At 44.0% G+C, this 27,413-nt stretch overlaps 1 long non-coding RNA gene across 1 annotated transcript in view; it reads right to left on the reverse strand.

Annotated features, from left to right (window-relative positions):
* LOC149446018 (uncharacterized) overlaps positions 1-25,860 on the reverse strand; it is a 146,549-nt gene extending 120,689 nt beyond the window's left edge. The window contains exon 1 of the long non-coding RNA XR_016306283.1: positions 25,781-25,860. This is a non-coding gene — a long non-coding RNA (uncharacterized LOC149446018). The remainder of the gene's footprint in view (positions 1-25,780) is intronic.
* Positions 25,861-27,413: the final 1,553 nt, after the last annotated feature.

Raw genomic sequence — 27,413 nt, forward strand, 5'->3', positions numbered from 1 at the left:
AATTCTACACACCAGCAGTGTGTGAGGAGACCTGAAAGTGGCACATGGCAGAGTGTGGCGATGGAGACAGCAGCAATGGGAGGCCGTACAGGGACCCATGAGAGACTCTGGACCTGGCAGCAGCATGAGGAGGCGGTATATAGGGGCCTATGGAAGATTAGGGGCCTGGCAGCAGCTATGGGAGGCCCGTAATCTGCCAGCACCCTATGTCAAAAAATTCTACACACCAGCAGTGTGTGAGGAGACCTGAAAGTGGCACATGGCAGAGTGTGGCGATGGAGACAGCAGCAATGGGAGGCCGTACAGGGACCCATGAGAGACTCTGGACTTGGCAGCAGCATGAGGAGGCGGTATAGGGGCCCATGGCAGATTAGGGGCCTGGCAGCAGCAATGGGAGGCCCATAATCTGCCAGCACCCTATGTCAAAAAATTCTACACACCAGCAGTGTGTGAGGAGACCTGAAAGTGGCACATGGCAGAGTGTGGCGATGGAGACAGCAGCAATGGGAGGCCGTACAGGAACCCATGAGAGACTCTGGACCTGGCAGCAGCATGAGGAGGCGGTATATAGGGGCCCATGGCAGATTAGGGGCCTGGCAGCAGCTATGGGAGGCCCGTAATCTGCCAGCACCCTATGACAAAAAATGGAACACACCAGCAGTGTGTGAGGAGACCTGAAAGTGGCACATGTTTGAGGCATGATTCATGGCGGATTTAGTCAGTTGTGTCAGGAACTGGTGGTTTGAAATCCAGACTAATCCACGCCTGATTCATTTTCACAAACGTGAGTCTCTCCACACTTTGGGTGGACAGTCGTGTCCTCCGCGGAGTTACAATACCTCCTGCCGCACTAAACACGCGCTCCGATGCCACGCTACTGGCCGGGCATGACAGCCTTTCAAGGGCAAATTCAGCTAGTTGGGGCCAAAGGTCAAGTTTCGTTGCCCAGTAGTCAAGGGGATTGTCTACCTCGGTTGGCAGGGTGCTGTCCAAGTAGGCCCAAGCCTGTTGTTTGAGGTCCTGCTCCAGGTCCACCTGATGCTGCTGCTGCTGCGGCTGGTTAGTAGTTTCCTCACTGCGCTGGTGAAGAAAGCTACTCATCATCGACTGCAGACTGAGGCAGCCGCTGCTGGTGGAGCTGCCACTGCTCCTACCACCCCACCCCTCCCCTGCTGCCATGGCAGCGGAACGCGAGCGCACAGGGCCCACAGTGTCTGAGGATGGACGTTGGCGCACAAAGGCAGAGACCAACTGACTACATAGGTGGTTTTTATAGTACGTTATTTTGGCCTCCCTCTCAGCAGGTGTGAAAAAGGCCACCATTTTTGAACGGTAGCGAGGGTCCAACAAGGTGGACAGCCAAAAGTCATCCCTCTGTCTGATGGTTATTATTCGGCTGTCGCTACGCAAGCAACCGAGCATGCTATGGGCCATTTGTGCCAAGGAATGCGAGGGACTCCCTGCCTCCATCTCCACAGCATACTGCCACGGTGCGTCTGGGTCCTCTGTCTCCTCCTCCTCCTCTACCAGATGCTCCTGCTCCTCCACTCCTGTCCGCTGAGTGGAAAAACCACCCATTTCACTCAATAATTCCTGAGCACAAATGTCCTCCTCTACCTCCTCCTCTTCTTCCTGTCCTGCCCCCACAGGGGTCATGTGGCGTTGAGATCTGTGCGCCACGTCTACCGCACCCTGACCAGCCATTGTTAACAGCATTTGTTCAAGGACGTGCAACAGAGGAATGACGTCGTTCATCCCATAGTCCTGCCGACTCACGAATAGCGTGGCCTCCTCAAAGGGCCTGAGCAAGCGGCAGGTGTCACGCATGAGCTGCCAATGGCTGACATCGAAGTTACACAGGGGAGTACCTTTATCCGCTTGTAACATCAGGAAATCGGTGATGGCCTTTCGCTGCTCGTAAAGGCGGTCTAACATGTGTAGGGTTGAATTCCACCTTGTTGCAACGTCGCAGATCAGGCGATGATGTGGAATTCCGTTCTGCCGCTGCAGCTCAAGGAGGGTGTGCTTTGCGGTGTAGGAATGGCTGAAATGCATGCAAAGTTTACGTGACATTTTAAGGATGTCTTGCAGTGGGATGGTGGATTTTAGGAACCGCTTGACAACCAGATTGAACACGTGAGCCATGCATGGCGCATGGCACAACCTTCCTTGACGCAGAGCAGACACCATGTTCTTTCCGTTGTCGGTCAACATGGTTCCGATTTTGAGTTTGCGCGGAGACAGCCATCTGTCGATTTCTCTGTTCATTACACTCAGAAGTTCCTCCCCTGTGTGACTACGTTCGCCAAGGCATACCAGGTGCAGAACAGCGTGACACCGTTGCGCCCTGCACATGTGATATGCCGGTCGGGTAATGGGACTTGGCACGGGGGTGGCGGCTGAGGACACGGCGGAAGAAGAGGTGGTAGAGGCGGACATCTTTACCGGACCAAGGACGTGCAAACGTGGAGGCAAAAGCGGCGTGACCTGTCCAAGTTGCTGGTGCGGCTGTGCCGGCACCACGTTCACCCAGTGGGCCGTAAATGACATGTACTGTCCCTGACCGTAGTTACAGCTCCACACGTCGGCGCTGCCGTGCACTTTGGCAGAGACCGACATGCTCAAAGACTGGCCCACCATGTCTTCTACATGTGAATGCAGGGCTGGCACTGCCTTTTTGGCGAAGAAATGACGGCTTGGCACTCTCCACCGCGGCGCGGCACAAGCCATCATTTCTCTGAAAGGTGCTGAGTCCACCACTTGGAAAGGGAGGGACTGCAGCACCAGCAACTTGGACAGGAGGACGTTCAGCTTTTGCACCGTCGGGTGCATGCTCGCAAACTGTTGTCTCTTGGAAACGGATTCCAAGAAAGACTGCTGACGGAATCCGTGAAGAGGAGTAGCAGGAGAAGGAGCATCTGAACGAGCGGAAGATGCCAACGAGCGACAACTCCCCTCAGCAGAGGTGTTGGAGCCTTGACTGGCTGATGGAGGGCGATTGACGTCGGGTGACGGAGCAAGTAACGGAGCGGGTGATGGAGCGGGGGCTGGGGCGGGCAGAACCGCCGTATCTTTATCACGGTTTTCCCAGACCACCAAATGGCGACGCTGCATATGCTGCCGCAACGCTGTAGTCCCAACATGGGCCCCCTGGCCACGCTTGACTTTCTGGCCACATAGTCGACATACGGCTACGTTTACTTCCTCGGGCGGCTTGACGAAAAATTGCCACACCGCCGAGTAGGAAACTTTGCCCCCGATACTCCTCACTGGCTGACTGCTGCTTCCTCCGTGCACACCGGCACCACTACTGGCCGTGGTGGTAGGCTGCAGTGGAGCTGGTGCTCTACTCCGTGGCCGTTTGGCTCCACTGACACTGCTTCCACTGACACTGCTGCGACCCTGCTGCTGTCTCCTGGGCAACCCACCGACTGTTTCGCTCACTGCCAAGCTGCCACCCTCTTCTCCTGATGATGCGGAAGAAATTGCCTGATGACGACGAGGCTGCCAAGTGCGATCAACCTCCTCATCATCAAGTAGGGTCTCCGCCTCACTACTAGCCCCCTCGGCTGCGTCTGGGTCAGGAGACAGACCTGTCTCTAGACCGGCTACCGGGCCACTCTCCTCGCCACTACTTCTTCGCCTGGCTGCTGAAAAGGCGGATGTCTCCCCCCGTTCCTGACCGCCCTCTGTTAGCTCTTCCTCACTGTACAGTGGGGCTGAGCCCACAGCATGCGATACTTCGCTTGGTGAGGGAACACCAAAGGACAGGGGCAGGTAGAGGACACGTGATTTCAGTGGGCTTGGTCCCGGGCCATGCCAACTAACGGTTGTGTCTGACGTACCCACCGACCGTTGGCTGTAGGTGTCAGAGGTGACCTGGGAAGAGGAAGACGACCGAGCCAACCAATCGATGACGGCAGGGTTGTCGGTGGAGACACGACCGCTGGATGACACCGGGAGCACTGGCCTCTGGCTGCGAATAGTGCTGCCTCGACCCCTTCCTCTGCTGCCACGTCTGCTCGCTCCTAAAACATTGCCTCCTCTGCCACTCCTCTGCATGTTGTCTGACATACTCTTTAATTAAACGATTATGTGTCCCTGAGTAACAATTCTGTGTCCCTGAGTAACAATTCTGTGTCTGTGCGAGTAACAATTCTGTGGCCCTAAGTAACAGTTCTGTGGCCCTCAGTAACAATTCTGTGTCCCTGATTAACGTTTCTGTGGCCCCAAGTAACAGTTCTGTGGCCCTCAGTAACAATTCTGTGTCTGTGCGAGTAACAATTCTGTGTCTGTGCGAGTAACAATTCTGTGGCCCTAAGTAACAGTTCTGTGGCCCTCAGTAACAGTTCTGTGTCCCTGAGTAACAATTCTGTGTCTGTGCGAGTAAGAATTCTGTGTCTGTGCGAGTAACAATTCTGTGGCCCTAAGTAACAGTTCTGTGGCCCTCAGTAACAGTTCTGTGTCCCTGAGTAACAATTCTGTGTCTGTGCGAGTAACAATTCTGTGTCTGTGCGAGTAACAATTCTGTGTCTGTGCGAGTAACAATTCTGTGGCCCTAAGTAACGGTTCTGTGGCCCTCAGTAACAGTTCTGTGTCCCTGTGTAACAATTCTGTGTCTGTGCGAGTAACAATTCTGTGGCCCTAAGTAACAGTTCTGTGGCCCTCAGTAACAATTCTGTGTCCCTGATTAACGTTTCTGTGGCCCCAAGTAACAGTTCTGTGGCCCTCAGTAACAATTCTGTGTCTGTGCGAGTAACAATTCTGTGTCTGTGCGAGTAACAATTCTGTGGCCCTAACAGTTCTGTGGCCCTCAGTAACAATTCTGTGTCCCTGATTAACGTTTCTGTGGCCCCAAGTAACAGTTCTGTGGCCCTCAGTAACAATTCTGTGTCTGTGCGAGTAACAATTCTGTGTCTGTGCGAGTAACAATTCTGTGGCCCTAAGTAACAGTTCTGTGGCCCTCAGTAACAGTTCTGTGTCCCTGATTAACGTTTCTGTGGCCCCAAGTAACAGTTCTGTGGCCCTCAGTAACAATTCTGTGTCTGTGCGAGTAAGAATTCTGTGTCTGTGCGAGTAACAATTCTGTGGCCCTAAGTAACAGTTCTGTGGCCCTCAGTAACAGTTCTGTGTCCCTGAGTAACAATTCTGTGTCTGTGCGAGTAACAATTCTGTGGCCCTAAGTAACAGTTCTGTGGCCCTCAGTAACAATTCTGTGTCCCTGATTAATGTTTCTGTGGCCCCAAGTAACAGTTCTGTGGCCCTCAGTAACAATTCTGTGTCTGTGCGAGTAACAATTCTGTGGCCCTAAGTAACAGTTCTGTGGCCCTCAGTAACAATTCTGTGTCCCTGATTAACGTTTCTGTGGCCCCAAGTAACAGTTCTGTGGCCCTCAGTAACAATTCTGTGTCTGTGCGAGTAAGAATTCTGTGTCTGTGCGAGTAACAATTCTGTGGCCCTAAGTAACAGTTCTGTGGCCCTCAGTAACAGTTCTGTGTCCCTGAGTAACAATTCTGTGTCTGTGCGAGTAACAATTCTGTGGCCCTAAGTAACAGTTCTGTGGCCCTCAGTAACAATTCTGTGTCCCTGATTAACGTTTCTGTGGCCCCAAGTAACAGTTCTGTGGCCCTCAGTAACAATTCTGTGTCTGTGCGAGTAACAATTCTGTGGCCCTAAGTAACAGTTCTGTGGCCCTCAGTAACAATTCTGTGTCCCTGATTAACGTTTCTGTGGCCCCAAGTAACAGTTCTGTGGCCCTCAGTAACAATTCTGTGTCTGTGCGAGTAACAATTCTGTGTCTGTGCGAGTAACAATTCTGTGGCCCTAACTAACAGTTCTGTGGCCCTAAGTAACAGTTCTGTGTCCCTGAGTAACAATTCTGTGTCTGTGCGAGTAAGAATTCTGTGTCTGTGCGAGCAACAATTCTGTGGCCCTAAGTAACAGTTCTGTGGCCCTCAGTAACAGTTCTGTGTCCCTGAGTAACAATTCTGTGTCTGTGCGAGTAACAATTCTGTGTCTGTGCGAGTAACAATTCTGTGTCTGTGCGAGTAACAATTCTGTGGCCCTAAGTAACAGTTCTGTGGCCCTCAGTAACAATTCTGTGTCTGTGCGAGTAACAATTCTGTGTCTGTGCGAGTAACAATTCTGTGGCCCTAAGTAACAGTTCTGTGGCCCTCAGTAACAATTCTGTGTCCCTGATTAACGTTTCTGTGGCCCCAAGTAACAGTTCTGTGGCCCTCAGTAACAATTCTGTGTCTGTGCGAGTAACAATTCTGTGTCTGTGCGAGTAACAATTCTGTGGCCCTAAGTAACAGTTCTGTGGCCCTCAGTAACAATTCTGTGTCTGTGCGAGTAACAATTCTGTGTCTGTGCGAGTAACAATTCTGTGGCCCTAAGTAACGGTTCTGTGGCCCTCAGTAACAGTTCTGTGTCCCTGTGTAACAATTCTGTGTCTGTGCGAGTAACAATTCTGTGGCCCTAAGTAACAGTTCTGTGGCCCTCAGTAACAATTCTGTGTCTGTGCGAGTAACAATTCTGTGTCTGTGCGAGTAACAATTCTGTGGCCCTAAGTAACAGTTCTGTGGCCCTCAGTAACAATTCTGTGTCTGTCCCTGAGTAACAATTCTGTGGCCCTAACTAAAGTTTCTGTGGCCCTAAGTAACAATTCTCTGGCACTCAGTAACAATTCTGTCTGTCCCTGAGTAACAATTCTGTGGCCCTAATAAAGTTTCTGTGGCCCTAAGTAACAATTATCTGGCACTCAGTAACAATTCTGTCTGTCCCTGAGTAACAATTCTGTGGCCCTAATAACGTTTCTGTGGCCCTAAGTAACAATTCTCTGGCACTCAGTAACAATTCTGTCTGTCCCTGAGTAACAATTCTGTGGCCCTAATAACGTTTCTGTGGCCCTAAGTAACAATTCTCTGGCACTCAGTAACAATTCTGTCTGTCCCTGAGTATGAATTCTGTGGCCCTAACTAGCGTTTCTTTGTCCCTAAGTAACGATTCTGTGGCCCTAATTAACAATTCTGTGTCCCTGAGTAATAGTTCTCTGTCCCTAAGTATCGTTTCTCTGTCCCCAAGTATCGTTTCTGTGGCCCTAACTCTGTCCCTGTCCCTAATACAGACCGGTCTGCCTCTGTTCAATGACTGCAGGCAAATGAAGAATTCCAAAATGGCCGCTATTTATAGCTCGACCATTACACAGTGCTAGCTGGCTGGCTGCTGATTGGCTGATGCGATCACATGTCGTTGAGGAATGCATTATGGGTCAGCGCGCCTTGTCTGCGCGCCTTCCCAGACATCCCCGCTCCGTCGCCGCACATGTCAGCCGCCATTTTCGGAAAAATTTCGATTCGCGCGTCCGAATTAGGCTATTTTTCGGATTCGGCGCGAATCGAAATTTTTCCGATATTCGACTCGAATTCCACTTCGGCTACTTCGATTCGCTCATCTCTAATCACCACCATAGGTACTATATGACCCAGTTTGCAGAGTGCAGATGTAATATTGATATTATAATTGTATAGCCAAGAGGTATTTCTTGGGGGTATCCTATATTTGGTACTAGGGAGATATTTTTATCCGCCTTAGTACAATGATACTTTGAATTATATTGAGTTTCCTCTTGTAGTGCAACAACTCCAGTGGGAGTAACTGATATATCACTATCTCCCAATTTTTCTGGAGGTTCATGGAGTTTTTGGGGGTCCCTGTCCTATAAGTAGTAACAACACACACAATGGTCCTAACATCCGTATAAATCCTAATAAACGTTAGGCTAATTATTCTCTCCTTGGCCTTGGCACGTGGGTATGAGCATATAAGGGGGCAGGGTAGCAGGGTGGTGGTTGTGTGTCACATCCTCCATGTTTTCCACTTATCTCGTTAGGTGCCAAGTCTGGGAAACATGCGAGGCCTATCCCCGTGGTGAGGGCTACACTCTTCTGGGCTATACTAGGCACCTTGTACAGGGTCCCTATTTCCCACACATGGGGTACCTTTGCTTTAGTGCCATTTTCATCAATGTCCTGAGACAAGGCTGAGGTTGCCATCTGGGAATACTTGACTTTAAGCGGGCCTCTACTAGAGATTAGAGATGAACGTGCACCGCGTACACTTGCACAACAGTCATTCTCCAGTTAGTTGTACATCTTCCCACTGCATCTTGCAATTAGGCAGGCCATGCCGAACACTGAAAATAACCACTTGTCCAGTGTTTCCCACTACAGTCCTGGTAGCTGCATGGAAGCCTGCCTTGCACATAGCGTGGGCTCCTTTGTGCACTGAACTTTAACTCCTGAGCTTTCCGCACCGCTATACAGAATGGACACCTCCGCAGTGTAATTCTGCCCCGGTTGCTATGGGAGACGGAAAATGACATAGGGAGTGCCAACAACATCTCCCTAGTGTCAAGCAGCAATTCTACCTATAACAGGTATACTCCACAGACAGGCTCTCGCTGACTGTACTTTTGTTGCTCTTGGCAAACACATGTGTAACATGCATTAAGGTGACTCTCGCATGTCAATTCTTCATACCCCATGAGCTAGTGACCCAAGAGAGAGGAAGGGATATACTGTAATACATAAAGTGCCAACATCCCTAAGGAATACAAGGTGGGGAAAAGTCCTCTTTTTTTGGTGGGACTTTAACGCCACAATTTACTTGTATGATAAATTTCAGCAATTCAAAAGAGATTTTTTATAAAAACAGTATGAAATTTTATTTTTACAATCTTCAAAAATAAATATAAAGCTACAATACATATTGCAGCGGTGTCATCAGAGATGGTATTGCAAATCTAATTATGGATCATGCATGGTTCGCACTTGACACGTTTCGAGATCAACAAAAATGTCTTCTTCAGAAGTGCTCAAGAAGGCATGACGTATGATTCCAGGTGAGGTAAACACCGCCAGGAAATATTAAGAACAAATTGTTATGTGAACACAGCCACGGATTTCTTATATCTCAGGCGAAAATTATGAAACAAAAATTAATAAAGAAAAAACTGAGACCAGTGGATGAAAAATGCCGCCCAAACGCCTCCTGAAGGGGCCCTGCCCAAATGCACTGTCAACGAAATTACCTGCTGGTTGGTACTGGTAGGGCAGTGCTACTATGAGTGTGAAGCGATGACCACAAGGAATTTGCGTGAGAAAGTGTTGATGACCTGATAAAAATCAGGATTGAGATGTGAAAGACAGACCAATGTGGAGCAATATACCAGGTCTATCCAAAGAAGGATACTTGATGGCTGTGTGCTCACAGATAAAGTGAATGGGCCTTCTCTCCTTCAGACTCTAGACCAAGGCCAAAGGTACAGGCCACCGAATACCTGAACTCAGGGATCCAGCCCGCTGTCCCAATTTATTCTCACAGGTGCAGTGGGTCAGACCCAAGAATCCTGCCAAAGAACTGTGCTAAGAACATTAGCCCCTACCCTACTAGCTGGGACAGCAGCTACCTGATTCTAACCTGCTTACATACATCCCCGTTTTGTCTTTAGTGTAGATTATATTTATTTAAAATCAAACTTCTTCACAATCTACATTTTGCAACCTGCAATCTTCAGAGCTGTAGCCATGTATGCAGGCCGCGGCTTCCATTGATTGTCTAGCAGGTTGACAGAAGGGGTTTACACTGAAATGAATGCATGCATATGCAGATACACTTCTAAATCTTTCTGGCTGTGTATCTTCAGGAAAACTGCAGCACCCAGGAAGAGTGGGATTGTAGTTTAGTATACAGCTTGATAAGTTTCCATGCCCGACCCTATTCCTATTATCAGTTCTTATCATCATTACTGATGAAATTAAGTCATAGATATGGATTCTCATTATAAAATGAATGAGATTATACAGTCATCTTCAACTATGACAAGTAAATATCTACTTCTGTATAATATACAGTAACATATTCTCAACTTTTCTTCACTCCATATAGCTCTGTTCAAACATCGGCAACAAAGAATACTTCAAATACCTTCATGTATGAAGGAACACATGACTCACTCCATGTGACAGTGCACATGTGTGTTGATTGGCCTACCATGGCAACATGGAGGGGAGGAGAGTCCTCAGCCCTTTGTGGGCACCTACTAGACCACCAACAGGGCTGCCTTTCTTTGCTTCTAGCAACAGAGTGGTGGGGGGTGAAATTAAGGTAAGCACTGTATGTGCAGCTGAGAAGTGGTGGTGGTGGGGGGCTTTAAAGTGTATATTTGCCCAAAACATTTTGGATAACTTAGGGGAGTAGGCCCTGGCACACAAAACATAAAAAGGGCCCAGATACACATCTAAAACAGACAAAATAACAAAATGCACAAAGCATGTTTTAGTATTTGAGTAAACAAATTCTGTCTCTTAGTAGCTAGTCCTCCCTTTTAAAACCAATAGAGAATATCAATCATACATCCAAGCCACACCACCATTCATCATTCTGCCATTCTTTTATGCAGCCACTGTTGACCTAGGTAGAATTAGGTCCAAAAAAGAAGAGATAACAATTACTTTTTTCCTAAACCTATCCATCAGATCAATCAATGCTGATCTCTCCAATTATTTTCAGTGATAACACAAGCTGTCAGTATGACAGAAAATTGCAAAAGGATTCCTAGAGCAGTGTGACACCACAGGTACGTGACATTGAAATTATGCCAAATGTAAAAAGTAAGACAGTAAACAAAGAAAATGTCTGCTCTTGTATTTCATAGATCCTATTGGTACTAATACTGATTATTACCATTATGATAATTATTATTGCTATTGTTGTAAAGTTAAGGATGAGTAAAGCTTAACTGAGTTCAGCTCCAGGCAAAAAATGGGGTTGAGTTCCCTCTAAAAATACCTACTAGACACTTTTTCTTGATGAGGGACTGGTATCAATGTCAAGGGGAACCGCTCACAAAACAAAAGAAAACTGCATGTGGTTTAACCAGACCACATGCCCAAAATATGTGGAAGATTTCCCTCAACCCCGATAAAGCACCTTGTCCCCATGTTGATGAAGACAAGGGTCTCTTCCCCAAACCATGGCCCAGTGGTTGTGGGGGTCTTCAGGCAGGGGGCTGATTAGAATCTGGAAGCTTCTTTTAATAATAAAAGACAATTAAAGCCCCCAGATACCGCCACCCCCTGTGAATGAGAACGGGGGACATTAACAAGCAGCTAACCCTTGAAGTGGGTAGGGGGACCCACAGCAAAAGTACTTTTTTTTCCTTGGAACTTAGCTTTCAAAACATAGATGCCTGTAAGGACCTCACAAGAAAAGACTGCAAAGAAGCTGAGGTCAAACAGGACGGGGAAACCTATAGGAGGGGAATAGGAGGGCAAAATCTATTCAATGTGTAGCATTCTCTTTAGCATAATCTTTAGCAGAGAGATCACAGATTACAAAAATAAATAAACAAGGAATGCTGTTGCAGCCATGGACCCATTGTATCTCTTTCTTTGACATGACATATTGTATATGCAGTTGGCTACCTAGAACACAGTACAGCCATGATTTACAAAATAAGCCATGCGCATGCTTGGGTGTCATTGGGTCTATACTTCCTTAGGTCTAAAAAATATTTTCCAGTCAATGTTTCATACAATATCATCCACATTTTATAAACATAATGGACCTTATGTGAGCTTACACATCTCTAGATTTATGGACAATTCTAAATTCAGTAGATTGCATTTGACTGTGTGGTCAGTGCTCTTGAACATCACCACAAATGCGAGACAGATTTTAATATTTTGTTGTCCAAATTTGTCTCCATTACTCCTCCATCCAGAATATAGACATTCTAAGGCCTTGAGCACAATGAGCAAAAAAACCCACCACTTTTACAGGAATTTGGTGTGGGTTTTTTTCCACCCTGTAAAGCACCTCTGTTTTTGCATCCATGCACACATAGGCATTTACAGGTTTATTAGAAGAGGAGTGTTTACAGGCTAAAAAACAACCATCAAAAGGGCATTCAGAAGGAGAGCTGAACAGCAGAGAAAAAAGCTAAATACACCTATATGCGTGTAAATGCATCTAAACGTTAAGCGTGTATAAGTGTGTTTAAGTGTTAATGCATTTCCATGGTTAGAATAAATTACTATTCTGGCCAATGGAATCCATTAACTGCTTTCCTGTGCAAATTCCATGCAATTCTGTGCAGTGTGATTTAAGCTCATTTATTTTGCATGACTCAAATTGCACCTATTCTGCACAAGAAAGGTACAGGCACCTCTTTTTTTTTGCTGCACTGGAATCAGATCACATGTGCGTCCATACCCATGCAATCCAATGCAGGCAAACGCAGTGCTTTTGCGTTCTGCTTTTGGGATGTTAGTAACTTAATATTGACTCCTGCAGCAGATCGCATGGACACAGTGTGATTGCTATGTGGTAAGGAAACGCACAGGAATCGCTGTGTTTCCGACACCAAATTAGTGTGAACCCAGGCTAAAGGAAAAGAAAGCCTAAGGCTAGATTCACACCTATGCAGCTTGTGTTTGATCCATTTCTGCAGTGCTTTTTGGGGTGTGTTTTGCATTTTTGCACATGCATTTTTGATGCCTTATTGATTCGTTTTTCATTTTTACTTTTTTATTTTTGGCCAGCTTGTTGCTGGGCAGATTAAAAACGCATTAAAAACACATAAAAAATGCACGCAAAATGCAGCACTTGCGTTTTATATGCTGTTCCATTTAAGTCTATCGGACTAAAAATGCAAACTGCTGCGGGAAAAGAAGTCTCTGACCCTTTCCAAAAAAAATGCCCACAAAAAATGCATAGATCTGAACGTGATCCAGAGGAAATCATGATAAATGGCATGCACTGTGTTCCTGCAAAACGCAAAATGTATTAAAAAAACGCACAGGTGTGAACCTGGCCTAAGAGCTGATTCACGCATGTGCAGTGCAGATTGAAGCTCAGGTTTCACAGCTGATACAATAGTTGTTCCCCGGTTCATGTCAGGTTTACATCGGGTTCAGGACAAGATTAGCTCTCAGGATTATCCTGTTCACACATATGCGGTTTAGAAACGGTTCCCGGTAGAAGTCAATAGCCTATTATCTGCACCTGAACTGCACAGCACTGCTCAGAAATCAAACTGTACTGCCAGTGCCCCGGACATATGGGGGTGGATTTACTAAAACTAGATTTACTAAAAGCAGTCAGAATCTGGTGCAGCTGTGCATGGTAGCCAATCAGCTTCTAACTTCAGCTTGTTTAGTTAAGCTTTGGCAATAAAACCTGGAAGCTGATTGGTTTCTATGCAGAGCTGCACCAGATTTTGCACTTTCCAGTTTTAGTAAATAACCCCCATGTGAACAGGCACCTTAGGAAGCAATGTTATTTCACGTTATGCAGATTGAATGCGGTTCAAACAGCATCCAATCCACATATATGTGACCCGGCACTAAAGAAGAAATTGAAAGCAGCTATCGCAGCTAATGATTGGCAAACTGCAATATTTAACATTTTTGTTTTGGGGTTTAAAACAGCTTTAAAGCTAAATGGTACAAAAAGGAATATCTTGAAAAAAATAAGACTAACTTGTGACCAGATTCAGTCAGTAAATATTATAATATCACCTGCAGATTGGTAATATACTTTTGAGCCTATTCAAGAAACAATACAAATGTCAATAGGGATATACAGAGGGCTTTAACCTTTAGCAGCCAATCGGACTTCAGATTACAGTGTTCTAAAACTGTAGGCAATAGTCCTTCTCCTTCCCTCTTTGTAATGATAATTTGACTTGTTTCTCTTTGTTGCTAGGGACTTGATCTCTATGACTTTAATGGGCACGTTCACTAAAAATACATATACTCCCCCCACAACCCCTCCCCCACTTGACCCCTAAACCACAATTAGCTGAACCATCCTCCCATTTACCATCTCTAAAGTGGCATACCTGTACAGCCGGGGAGAAACAAAGCAGAAGTATTTCCACACAGAAACGGATAGTATATACTCTCTTCTTTTACAGGTTGTTCCTTCTGTATAACTGATCCTGTGGTTACAAGGCCACTTTCAGACCAAGGCTCAGTTCACTAGCATTGAAAGTAGGCATTTGAAGGGCGTTTTAATGCTCCCCAAACACCTATGAAAATGATACACATGGCAGCACACATTGCTGTTCACACTGAAGCATTAGTGTTGCGTCAAAATTGACGCCTCATGTCCAGTCAGGAGGAGTTGAAGCCTTTCATCTTCTCCCATTCAAGTCTATGGTGATGCTCCTCAAACGCCTGGCAGGCATTTGCAGAGTGTTTGAGAGGCATTTGCGGGGCGTTAATACCATTAAGTTCATTATAGGCGTTTGTGGTCAACTTTAACGCTTCTAAAATGCCTATAAAACCGCGCATAGGGTATTTAGGGAGCCGTTGAGGATCATTTTAATGCTTGTTAAACACCTGTCTAACACTATAGGGGCGTTTGGGAAGAAGTCAAGTGTGAGCAAGCCCTAAAATTCGCCAACTGCCATTTCCCTGTTCATGACAATGTCTTTACTAACCAATAAGTCAATGTCACAGGAAAGGGAAGTTGGACAGGGCTTAATTCTTAAAGAATATGCAAACCCAACATTTTATATTCCTGATATGTACCTGCTGCACCATGTACTTGTATGACAAAGTATCCTTTTCTCTTTGTATTGCTTCCTTTGTGTGAAATCGCTGGTGTTCTTGCCAGTCCCTCTGCTTTCCTATTAAAAACTGACCACACTAGGCGTGAGAGCATAGCATAGTCAGTTTTCTGGCTGTCTTGGGAACTCTGTCTGCTCTTTTCCAATCATCAGACTTGTCCTGACATCCCCCCCTCTGCACAGCCATTCACTGGGAAGTTCTGTATTCTGCGGTTTCTCCTCCCCAAAGAACAGAAATCATGTGACCACTTCTTAAAAGGAGAAAAAGGTATTTATGTTTTTTTAAATCTATACACATGTTTTGCCTTTCATTTCTATTTTGAACCAAGTGGGTTGCTTTACATATACTTTAAAGTGTTACTAAACCCACAACAGTAAAATCAGTCAGTATATGCAGTAAAGCATGCTTGCTATACTCACTATCAGGGCTCCGGGTATAACCAGAGGTATGTGAACTGACGCAGGGAAACGCAGGCTTCAGATAAGTTATAAACAATATAATTTATTAAAGACTAACAATACAAACATAAACGCAGTGCACCAAACCCCAAGCTACCACAAATACATACAACAAGGTGAAACAAACCCAAACCTAAACTGATACAGATACACAGGTACATACACATATAGAGCACAATGTAATCAGGCAGGCCGGGTCGATAACTATCGGGCAGGTAGGTACAGGAGGAGCAGGCGGAGAGAATGGTCAGGGTCACAAGCCAGGGATCAAAACAGGAGAAGTCAGCAGAGGTCAGGATCAAGCAGGGTCAGCAACAAGTCAGGCAGAGGCAGGAACAGGAACGCAGGTTACAAGATACAGGGCCCATGGAAAAACACACACCAAGGCACAGACTGCAGGTCTGGCCATCCCTTAAATACACCTGCATAATCAGCTTCAGGTGTTTGGCTGGCTGCAGGTTTGAGTCTCTGATTGCTGAGAGCACCAGCTGGCCATCCCTGGTACTGCAGCCCACAAGCCAGGTGAGTCCCACCATTACTGGCAAGTCCATTCCTGACACTCACTGTGAAACCTAAGGGGTTAATACTCTGCATTGTGTAAAAAAAATATGTTTGATCCTGTATTCTTTGATCCTCCCTTTCTTCTAGTGTCTCCCTCTTATCTCCTGATAAGAGATAAAGTGTGGAGACACTGCACATGCTCAGTTTGTTGTGTATTGCTAGAGGGGTTTTTTTTTTCTTGGGAGAGTGCATGTGATCAGCACAGGGCCAAACAGCACTGTCCAGACAGAGATCAGGGGTTCTACATCCTCCTAGAGAAAACTCCTCCTACAAGCTTTAAACTGTGCTCTGCTGAACACTGATAGAAGTCACAGGACTGCTCTAACTGCTGATGAGAAAAGGTATTTAGCAGTTTATATTTACTAAAATAATTGCATTTTCATGTTCTGTGTACTGTGGAAGACCAGATAGAGTGAATGCAGAGTCCTGGGTTTAGTAACACTTTAATTCGAGTAAGTCAGATTCCTAGAAACTATTTAACCAGTTCCCATCCAGCCTATAGTAAAATGATGGCCAGGTCGACTATTGTCTCACAAAAGAAATGTAACAGAATACATTTTGGCCTATAATTATAAAGAACGCTTATTTATTTGCAAAATGTTATAATAGAAACCAAGAAAAGCCTGTTTTTTTTTAGTTTATTTTTTTGTTTATTTAGCACAAAAATAAGAAAATGAGTGGTGATTAAATGCCACCAAAAGAAAGCTCTAGTTGTGTGAACAAAATTATAAAAATTTAATTTGGTTACAGTGTTGCATGACCCATGCAATTGTCATTCAAAGTGTGACAGCGCTGAAAGCTGAAAATTGGCCTGGGCAAGAAGTGGGTAAAAGTGGTTAAACTAGTTTCAGAAAGACATAGTTTCGGGGATGACTTTTACTAATAAACAATTAAAATGGCTGAAAGATTAAGAGGAGCTTTAGTCACTCTGATTTTTTTTTTCTAACTCTACTTACTTATCTTTCAGCATTGTCCTGGAATCAGATATTCACCCACCTAGTGGACCCAGTGTTGTCCTTGTGCAATCTGCCGATCAAGTGCAGCAGACCAGGTCCTGTGCCACCACCTTGGTTCTCTTCAGTCATCGGAAGGTGGCTGCCCCTTCTGGGTTCATGAAGCCAGCCTCTAATAACTACTTATACAGCTTTCCAGGGTATGGGATAAGGAATTTCAGGAGGCTGAGGCAGCAGGGACATGTCATTCTGGCCTAAGCAGAATGAAAGCAGATGGCTGTGGCCAGGCCTAAAGTGTAAAAACAAAAAAAAGCTACAAAAAAGTGCTGATTTATATTGCATATGGCCTTGCACAAAGCTTCAGATGATCTAGAGGTGAAGGTCTGCTTCAGCTTTAAATACCAACTCTGCGATATTGGTAACCCCACCATCAAAATAAAAAAAATATCCAGATGTACCTTTTATTTACTTGAAGCCACAGTCATGTGACCAGCCCTTTGGTTTTCTACGCTTTACTTCCTAGCGTCCTTATTCAAGTGTCCACATCACTGTCTGCACAATGTGGACAGCGCCTATTGATGGAGGTGACACTTGCAGTACCTGAGTCCTCTCTCCTAAGCTCCAGAGGTAGGAGAACTAATGGGGGGGGGGGGGGGATGAGAGGACCAGTGCCTAAGGAGATAGCAAGCAGGAAAAAAGCTGATCCCCAGGGTAGGGAATTAGCTTGGCTCATAGAGCATAGAGCAAAGTGTGACTGATCCATCACACTGAAGGATGCCTTAGGAAGAGGTGTTTGAAATCAAGACAAGATCAAGAGGAGTAAAGTAATTGATGAACAATGCCCTATTTACTTTTTATGTTTCCCTGGAGTTGGCCTTTAAAGGAACAAACATTGTTAAACACGTATGTTTAGAAACTACTGACCTGAAAGACCCAAATGCAAAATAAAGACACAAAAAAGATCACTGTCATATTTATTGGAAATATTAATGTTCCAAAGCAAATCGACTTTTCATTTGAGATCTGTAACTAGATCTTCTTTATCCTCTTGTGTGCTTTCATTAATGTTATAACTTGTGCACACAATCATTCATAAAGCATCCACACAACAAATAATTATGCAGTCAATGGAGTGATTTCCTCTGTAGTATTCCCAAAGGCACTTGTTTGAAGACAAATTGTCTTTTCTCTGGAGTCAACCCATTCATCATCTTGTGACATCTGCACAACAAAACTCAGAGCAGAAGAGACCGGAAGAGCCAGCTCCAGCGAGTTACCTGCTCAACATCCAGGGAAATGATTTACAAATGGCTGAAGGCTCTTGCAATGATACACAGTCCTCAAGTTACATGCTAATGCAGCTAGCTGAGCAAACATTGTTTTGTTGTGCATGAATAACTAACAAATTGAGGTGAGGAGAACAGTCACAGCTGTCACCCTGCCACTTGCAGTGTTACATGCACCGCCAACCATGAAGTCTTTGGCATGATTACAATACAGTAAGCAGCACAATACAGTTCAAATTGCAGTGGAGAAATTATAAAGTACATCTATTTCTCACTAGTTTGATATCATTAGCATAAACAGTTTCAAACTGACATTAAGAATTAATTATTTATATGCCCTACTTTTTTTCCCAAATAATACTGATGTCTAAGAAATTGAAATGAAATTCCAAAAGAGCTGGAGAAGATCAAATCCTGAAGGAAATGATATAGTATAGCACATTTAAAGCATATGTAAACACAATTTTGATAAAGCTCAGCTTACCAATCCTTAAATGTTGTGGCTGCTCTTTTTCTTTTGATTTTTTGCCCTTGCAGCATTATTAAACCTAAAATGTATTATATTGCAACATACCAATCATTAGAAGTGGTGACTGCATCCATTTTCTTTTCTTTGGCTCCCCCCGGCCCTGTTTTTACCTGGTGACCTGGCCAGTAATATACCTCCTGTTTTAGTGAGACACCACACTGGAGGAATGAGATAGGAGACACAGCAGACAGTACCATTGTAAGATTTTTTGGGGAGGGAGTAAAGTTAAATGTATTAGCAGATTTGCATACGCTAACAAATGGAAGCCAAGCTCCAAGCTCACACTTTATAATCAGTCAAAGCAAGCACTTTTTTTCCCTTTTAGGACAAAGGTTTTGAATGAATAAATAAAAGTTGATTATTTTAATCGTCACTGCCAATGTTAAGTGGGTTTTCTCATCCATGGAAACTGATACATTCTGCCAGACAGCTTGTGTTTTTAATAAACAGCAGACTTGCTGACTGGTTCCCCAGATGAAAATTGATGAAAAACGCTTAAAAAAAGGAAACAATATAGCCATCACATCTAACAATTGGTAAGATGCAATATAATAAATGTTTGCTTTTGGATTTAATAATAATTTAATTTTTGTCTGGTGATCCTGCCAGCAAGCCTGTTATTTTTCAACTTACTTTGACAACTTGCCAATCACGCTATAGCTGAATGATGGCTACAGCATGAATGTTAATTTTTGGGAGGGCTTCATATGACGCCCTCCCAGAACGTGCCCTCCCGTGCACCCCAGGGGGCGTGCACCCTGCAATCTCCGTGATGTGGTAAAAGGCCAATCGCAGTGGCCTTTTACCACGTGATCAGATGTGTCTAATGACATAGCAGATCACCGGTAAATGCAGTTGCTGTCACAGTGTGAGGAAAGTACTGCCGATAACTGGCAATTGTCAGAGGACGGATTGGCGCCGATGATCAGTGCCCAGCAGTGCCACCCACCAATGCTGCCCACCTGTGCCCAGCAGTGCCGCCCATCAGTGCCACCCACCTGTGCCCATCAGTGCCTTGTAGTGCCACCCACATGTGCCCATTAGTGCCACTCATCAGTGCCCAGCAGTGCCGCCTATCAGTGCAGCCTATCAGTGCCCATCATTGTTGCATATCAGTGCAGCAGCATCAGTGCCGCCTCATCAGTGCCAGCTCATCAGTACCGCTTATCAGGGATGTCTATCAGTGCCCATCGGTGCTGCCTATCTGTGCTGCCTATCAGTGCCCATCAGTGCTGCCTATCAGTGCAGCCTCATCAACGTAAATCAGAGAAGGAGAAAAATTACCTGTTTGCAAAATATTATAATAGAAACAAAGAAAAACTTTTGCTTTTTTTTTGCTTATAGCGCAAAAAATAAAACACCCAGCATAAATACCACCAAAAGAAAGCTCTATTTGTGTGAAAAAAAAGGATAAAAATTTCTTATGGGTACAGTGTTGCACGACCGCTCAAGTGTCATTCAAAGTGTGACAGCGTTGAAAGCTGAAAATTGGCCTGGGCAGGAAGGGGGTATAAGTGCCCAATAGGCAAGTGGTTAACAGGGCAAACTGTGCAGTAAAAGTGGCAGCTAGTGAGTTGAGATAAACCATTTAAACACTAACGGAGGAGCTTGTAATTGTCAACTTTTATTCATTTATGTATTAATTTATCTCAAAAGGAAAAACATTTTGCCATAACTGCTTAACAAGGGGGTTAATAGAAGTTTGGCTTTAATTTGTTAGTCCAGGCCATCTAAATCTGTTGACAGTGCTGCTGTCCAAAGATGTCTCTGTTGCTATTCTTTAGAATGGTGATACTCTAAGACAGGAAGTGTGTTACTGGAAGGATCACCAAATGAAAATAAAGGTAAATAAAGTCTAAAAAAGGAAACTACCACAGTCAACACATTTAAAAGGTTTTTTAATTAACAGATTTTTATTGAGAGACATGGCACTATGATAGCAATAAAATCACTTAATACCATTTACATAATTACATTATAACCACCAGATATTAATAGTGACAACATGTAATCCTATCCTTAAACAACTGCTAAACACACAGTTCTGCAATGTCAGCAAGAATCTAAATGCTCCCTTTTTTAATATATTTAATTGATACAGGGATCATAGAAATAAGGGCCACCTCTGGGCTCTCCAGCCATAATCAAATGGATAAACTGAAATATGGCTGACCAAAAAGGTTTTATTACTGGGCAGGACCACCATATGTGGAGGTGAGTATCACCCAGATCACCACATCTCCAACATGGATGTGGAATCACTGGATTCATCTTGTTTAATAAAGTAGTCATACCATCTAGTTGGGATTTTATAATTTTGCTCCTGCAATTGGGAGGATAAAGCTAATTTGAATGTAAGAAAAAAGGCTTTATCCCAGTCCTCAGACGCTGGTTTATTGCCTAATTCTTGCTTCCAGTCTCAGGTATAGGATAGGTGATCAGGGAATGCAAAAGACAGAAGGATGCCATATAGTTTAGAGAGAGCATTTGGGCATTTTGAGTCAGAGAGACGCAACTCCTCAAACATGGTCAGGTCCCTCCTTAACCATCTTGTCATAAAAATTATGTAGTTGAAAATATTGAAACCACCATTCTTCGTAGCAGAGGGAACTAAGGTCTCCCAAAGATTTTAGGCCCTTAGGGGTGAGCACTTACCAAATGGGAGATAAGCCTGATGGTTGCCAGTAAAGAAAACTCCTTTCTTCCAGCCTGGGTGAGAACCCCAGGTTGCCCAATATCGGTTTTAAGGGCCCCAACCTCGAAGAAAGACCATAAGTTGTGATTATCTTGTCCCAGGCATATAAAGATGAGGAAAGCAAAGGCATTAACTGTGATGGAGGCAAGCAATCATTGAGGAGGAATGATGGAAGAGAGTCTCCAAATGCTCTATTGCCAGTATGTACAAGAGCGGAAAAAGAGGACATCCCTGGCAGGTCCTGTTAGATAGGTGGACTGGGTCCGAGAGTAATCCATTCACTTTAATGTGAGCTGTTGGGCAGGAATAAAGGGCCATTATTTTATGAATGAACTTTGGGGATATATTGAGTTGCTCCAGTGTGCCTTTCAAGAATACCCAATCAAGGCAATCAAATGCCTTTTCGGTGTCAAGTGAAAAGAGACATAGGGTGACCTTCCATGTCTGGCAATGAGAGATACAGTAAGAGACAATATTTGAATAGTTTTATTCTGTGTTTCACGAGTAGGAATCAAGCCAACTTGATCTAGCTTGATAATAGGGGAGATAACTGACTGCAGTGTATTCATTTGTCATACAATTTAAGATCAACAATAATGAAAGAAATCGGGTGATAGCTCGGACATTTGGTAGGATCTTTCTCATCCTAATGGAGAAGGGTGATGTGAGCTTCCAACAATTGACGAGGACAGGGACACAAATCAAATATGGAATTAAAAGTGATATCCAAAATGGAGGCTAAGACATCTTGAAATTGTTTATAAAAGACACTCGGAAATCCATCTTGGCCTGTACTCTTACACGCTGGAAGACCCTTAATCATTTGAATTATTTCCTCAGTAGTAAAGGCAGCATTCAGTGAATCTACAGCAGACTGGTTTTGTAACACAAAGATGGCAGCACAAGGCTACATGCACAGTCACAGGGAGCACTGACCTTCATAAGTCAGTGTGCCAAAAGACATCTACCTGTGTACATCAGTCATGAGCTGTGCAACTGGTGCTATTCTGACCACGTGCGTTACCATGTCTGCTATTTCATCATGGACAGCAAGTTAGAACCAAGAGCAAATGTGAAAATCTGCATGAAACCCATACACCCAAGTTTTGTCACAGGTAATGATCCTCGACATGCACAAGTGCTGAATGGTTTCGACATCTTCAGGGGTTGAGCTCTTTGAGGGTCTTCCTGATCTCTCATGGTCTTCCATGTTCTTCTGCTCTTGAAGAGCGTGTGCCACTAAAAACATCTGGACTCATTGCAGCATCGCTGTAAACTTACCGAATCATGTCAAATGTCTCTGTGGAACACACAGAATTTTAAGTTTGCTATTTGTTCTAACTTTCTGTCCATTATGAAATAGCAGATGCGTTAATGCACGTGGTCAGAATAGCACCAGTTGCACAGCTCCCAATGAACACAGGATGATGTCTTTTGGTACACTGACTTATGATGTTTGGTGCCCCCTGTGACTGTGTGTACAGCCTTGTGCTGCATCTGTTGGAGTGTTACAAAACTAGCATCAAAACTTTTTTATACCACCTCATATGCCCTCATTTTGTGCGGATTGATCTAGCAAGTGCTACTTGCCTTGTTACCAAACTCATACATAGATCTGCGCATGCAGTACTCATACTGTAAATACTCCAGATCTAGTAATTGGTGGAGATCCTTATGTTTCCTCTCCAGTTGTTGGAATAGATCAGATGTGCATTTATAGCAGAGTTCTAACAGATGAACTTCCTGCAAGAGCCGTGTAATATCTGAAGAGCATTCCATTTTCAGACGAGAACCCTCTCAAATAAGGGTCACTCTAATTAAGCATTTCAGGGACTCGCACTTGATTTATTATGCTGTTGTATCCAGTGTTTGACCCTGTAAGAATTCAGAAACCGCACATCTAACTGCTACACAGGTCAAGCCATCTTTTAAGAGGGTTTCATTCAACCTCCACAAGGCTTTTGGTTTGGAAAAGTGTGGAAAAATAATTGATAAAAAAAGCATGATCTGACCATAATTGAGAACTAATCGTCACCTAAGATTGCCAACTAAGCAGGTTATGCAAGCCAAAAAAGAAGTCTATCCTGCTACATGTAGCATGAGTTAGAGAGTGACAGGTATAGTAATGATCAGTTGGGTGTAGCACCCACACATCACCTAATTGAAATTCAGACTGTTGTTGCTTGAGCTGAATAAATTAGGGCATAGAAAAATGGGGAGTGGTGGATGTAGTGTCTACATAAACATTAATCAGAGTTAAAAGAATATTATTTCTTTTACATTTGAGAGTAAGAAATATGCCCCTGGGTTGCTTACCTCTTGGACATCGGAGACAGGGAGTGAAGCATGAAACCCTATAGCCACACCTCTAGATTTACGAATTTAATTACTTCAGAGGTGCCACTGAACATAATGGCATAGATAAAGCAGATGATGTTTTAAAATGTGTCTCATTTTAAAAAAAAGCACATGAACTCACTGTTTATGCATTTCATATAAACGTTTGTCAACGTTTCTGTGGGTTGGTCATGATGGTAGATAAAATGCTATCAAGAATATTCAAGAGAACTCACAGAGACCCCAGGAAAAGCAAGAGCCCCAAAAAGAAAATGTAATCCGGGGGTGCTTTACCCACTTTTATATTCAGATAACAGTACTGCACCCAGAGCGATTTCGGTGTGTCTGTGGGGTTGACCAATACGCACAGTAAAACACGCTTGACAATATAACTATAATATTCCCACACATCTACACAGGAATTATATAGCATCCCCCTCACAGGAGGGCTGTGCACCCCACAACCTAGGCCCTCTGGTCCAATAAGGCATGATAGGCACAATTGCCTATCGTCAAATAGTATGGCCTCAGCAAATGGGAATAGCGGTGCATTCCTAAAAGATATAGAAGTTGGTAGAAGTCCCAGTTCCATTTCAAGACATTTGAATTAGGGAAGTAACGAAAAGGAGCATGTTGGGTGTCCGGTGCGCTCCTGTACCTTTAACCTCCCTGGCGGTATGATTATTTCAGATTTTTGGTGCTGAAAGCGGAACCATTATTTTGCATGGAAATTTGGCGTTTTATATTGTAGGCCTGTAATTCTTAGGAATAGCTCACTGAAATATGTGTGAACAAGTCTAGTAAACATCCCGGGTGGGATAAAACTTGAAACACGAAATCATAAATTATAATTTAATAAATATTCATAAAAAATAATATAATAATAATAAATTTAATTCAATAATATATTCAAACCAAAAACACTGAAATTTGAAATATAGCGCCAAGTTCGCACATCACTGAGCAAAGTCGCAAAATTGTTTTCAGTGTCTGATGACGAATTTCCCCACGAATCATTATCACTAATTCTGCAAGTAGTTCTAATTTACTATCGCTGTTCTCTAGCTGGTCTAAAACCGCTTTTGACCTAAAGGGACGCTTTTTGGACGCCATGGACATTTCTCAGTTTCCAGGCAGAAAGAACAGTAAATATGCAGGCAGGGCACAGGACAAAGCACTCGGGACAAAATGTATGTGAAATGGTTTGATACAGTAATGTTTTACTATGTGATTTTAGTGATTTTTGTGAATGTCACTTTTTGTCATTTTCAAATTTCCCGCCGAGGACGGAACCCAGATGACAGATGCCGGCATCCGCCGGATTACATTGCCGGGGACACTGCAGGAGGGACATCGCGGGAGCGCAGGACAAGGTAAGTGACCGAGGGATCGCGGAGCAGCACCTCATGGTAAGCCCGAGTGTATCTCGGGATTACCGCTTGTGGTACTGAAACTTTACCCCAAGCTACACTCGGGAATACCGCCAGGGAGGTTAAGTAGGGGTGGGCTCCCTCAAGTTCACCTGCCCTTGGTTTATCCATTAAATACATGTGCCTCTACTATGGGGGCACTCAGAATTAGGACTACAGAATATCGGGGTGCTGTGACGTGGCTCTGTAGCTTACGTATGTATTTGCAAATGTGTGCTAACTAAACCCCTGTTTTTAACGCATACTGTTCGGTTTGTTTGCAAGCTGACTGGCAACTTGAGCTGGGAACTTTTCTCTTTTGTTTGACATGCGTCGCCCTTCCATTCGTTCCTTGCTGTGAAGGCCAGTTATAGACTGGGGCAGTGGCCATTTTTTGGCAAGTAACGAAAAGGAGACAGATTCACTCAATGCTCTAAATTAAGTATAAACGGTTCTTTACAGTTCACTAACCATGACTATAACCTTAAAATAGATGCTTAAACATGCTTACCCACGGAAAAAATAGCAGAAAAGTGAGGGTTTCAGTTAAAGAGCACACCAGGAAAACCATCCTCCCCAGTTTGTGTTCACATAGAGCCCAACAGCTCTCTAAGAGGTCACTCTCAATCCCAACCAGGGATCACAGGGGTCCATCCATTTCATACAATAATGGATGTAACAGTTTATATACCTAAAACCAACTTCTTAAATAATATATTGTGCCACCCAAGAGCGGACAGCATACCCCATGACCCAGGCTAGTTCGATCCAAGTGTGATCCATTTCAGGTTAATCGGGTCAACTAAGATGTCCACCCATGCATCACAACTGCACCAACAAAAAAAACACAAAAACCTATAGCTAAATGGGGACTAAAAAAAGTGTACCAATATATCCTGGGGAGACGGTTTACCTCAGAGAAGGAAACACCTCCGCATCCAAACGTCCAGAATGGACTAGTCAGCATTGGAGGAGGGGGTACATTCAGTCCTGAAAAATAAACAAAAAAAAAAAGGGGAAAAGAGAGAAAAAAAAAGTAAAAAAGGAAAGAAACACTAAAACCTGAATCCTACAAGCAAAAAACACAATTATGCATAGGGATAAAAAAAAACATATAATCAAATTAACACACTGCCCATTAGTGTAAACCAGTCAGTTAAAGATTTTTCTGGGTTCAAGCATGACATAAAAGCATGTGTGTTCTCCAGACCCCTATCACTGGGAATGTCTGTTCTCAGGAGATCCAGGCGACTTTCCAGAGACAGAATTTGCAGGTCGCTAGGGCTGCCATGCAGATGGGTCTGGAAATAGGCAGCCCAAGGTTTCTAGTGGGTTCGTCACTGACAGCTAAACATAAAAAGAATTGCTGGCAATTAAACATTTTGCAAAACAAAGCCCTTCAGGTCTGGTATGGATTTTGAAGGGAACCCCTACACGAAAATATTTAAAAAATGTCATGGGGGTCCTTCCCAAAATCCATACCAGACCCTTATCTGAGCATGCAGCCCGGCAGGTCAGGAAAGGAGGGGGGAAAAGCGAGTGCCCCCCCTCTCCTGAACCATACCAGGTCACATGTCCTCAACATGGGGGGGGTGCTTTGGGGCAGGGGAGGAAAAGCATCTTGTCCACATGTTGATGGGGACACGGGGCCTCTTCCCTACAACCGTGGCCAGTGGTTGTGGGGGTCTGCAGGCAGGGGGCTTATCAGAATCTGGAAGCCCCCTTTAACAAAGGGGCCCCCAGATCCCTGCCCCACATTTGAATGAATATGGGGTACAGTTGTATAGTCACCTCAGGAGTCACTGGATTGTTGCCATCATCCTGTAATAGTATGTAGGTAGGTATTTCCCAAATAAAGTATATGGGACTTTATAGGCGACATTCGACATAAATGTAAAAAAAGAGGAATTTTATTATTACAATTTAAAAAACATTATTACATCATAGGAAGGCCAGAGACATTAAAACTCAAAAACAGTGGCTAAGTGCATCTTACAAATTACAAAGGTTGATCAGGACATATAGACACATATCCTCTATTGCACAGTGAGGAAATGGTATAAATGCAGCCAAACAGCAAGGTACCCGACGCATTTCAGAACTTCTTTAGTTCCTTCATCAGGGTTTAGGTGCAGAGGAATGATGACTCGATCATCTTTCTAAGACACAATATATAGCAATAAATAAAAAATACAAGATCCCATACAAATATTACTGTCTCTACATTGTATGTATGCTTATTACATACTGTCCAAGATATAAATATATATTTATGTGAAGACACCAGAAAATATGATTGCCTCAAATACTATCCATTGATGTCACCAGGAAGTAGGTCGCACTAAAGCCCCAGATGGAACAGGCCACAGAGATCTCACACCAGGGTCCCCTGCAAGTCGCAAATCAAACCACCATTACCACTTCAAAATAAAAAATTATATTTCTAAATAATATCATGACAAAAAAAAAAGGAAAAAAAAAAATATATATATACACACATATACTGTATATATACACATCTATCTATAGAATTTATCACATTCCAC

This window comes from Staurois parvus, unplaced genomic scaffold (assembly GCF_062004578.1).
Source record: "Staurois parvus isolate SC_StPar_1 unplaced genomic scaffold, SC_StPar_1.0 ptg000701l, whole genome shotgun sequence".
Lineage (NCBI taxonomy): Eukaryota > Metazoa > Chordata > Amphibia > Anura > Ranidae > Staurois > Staurois parvus.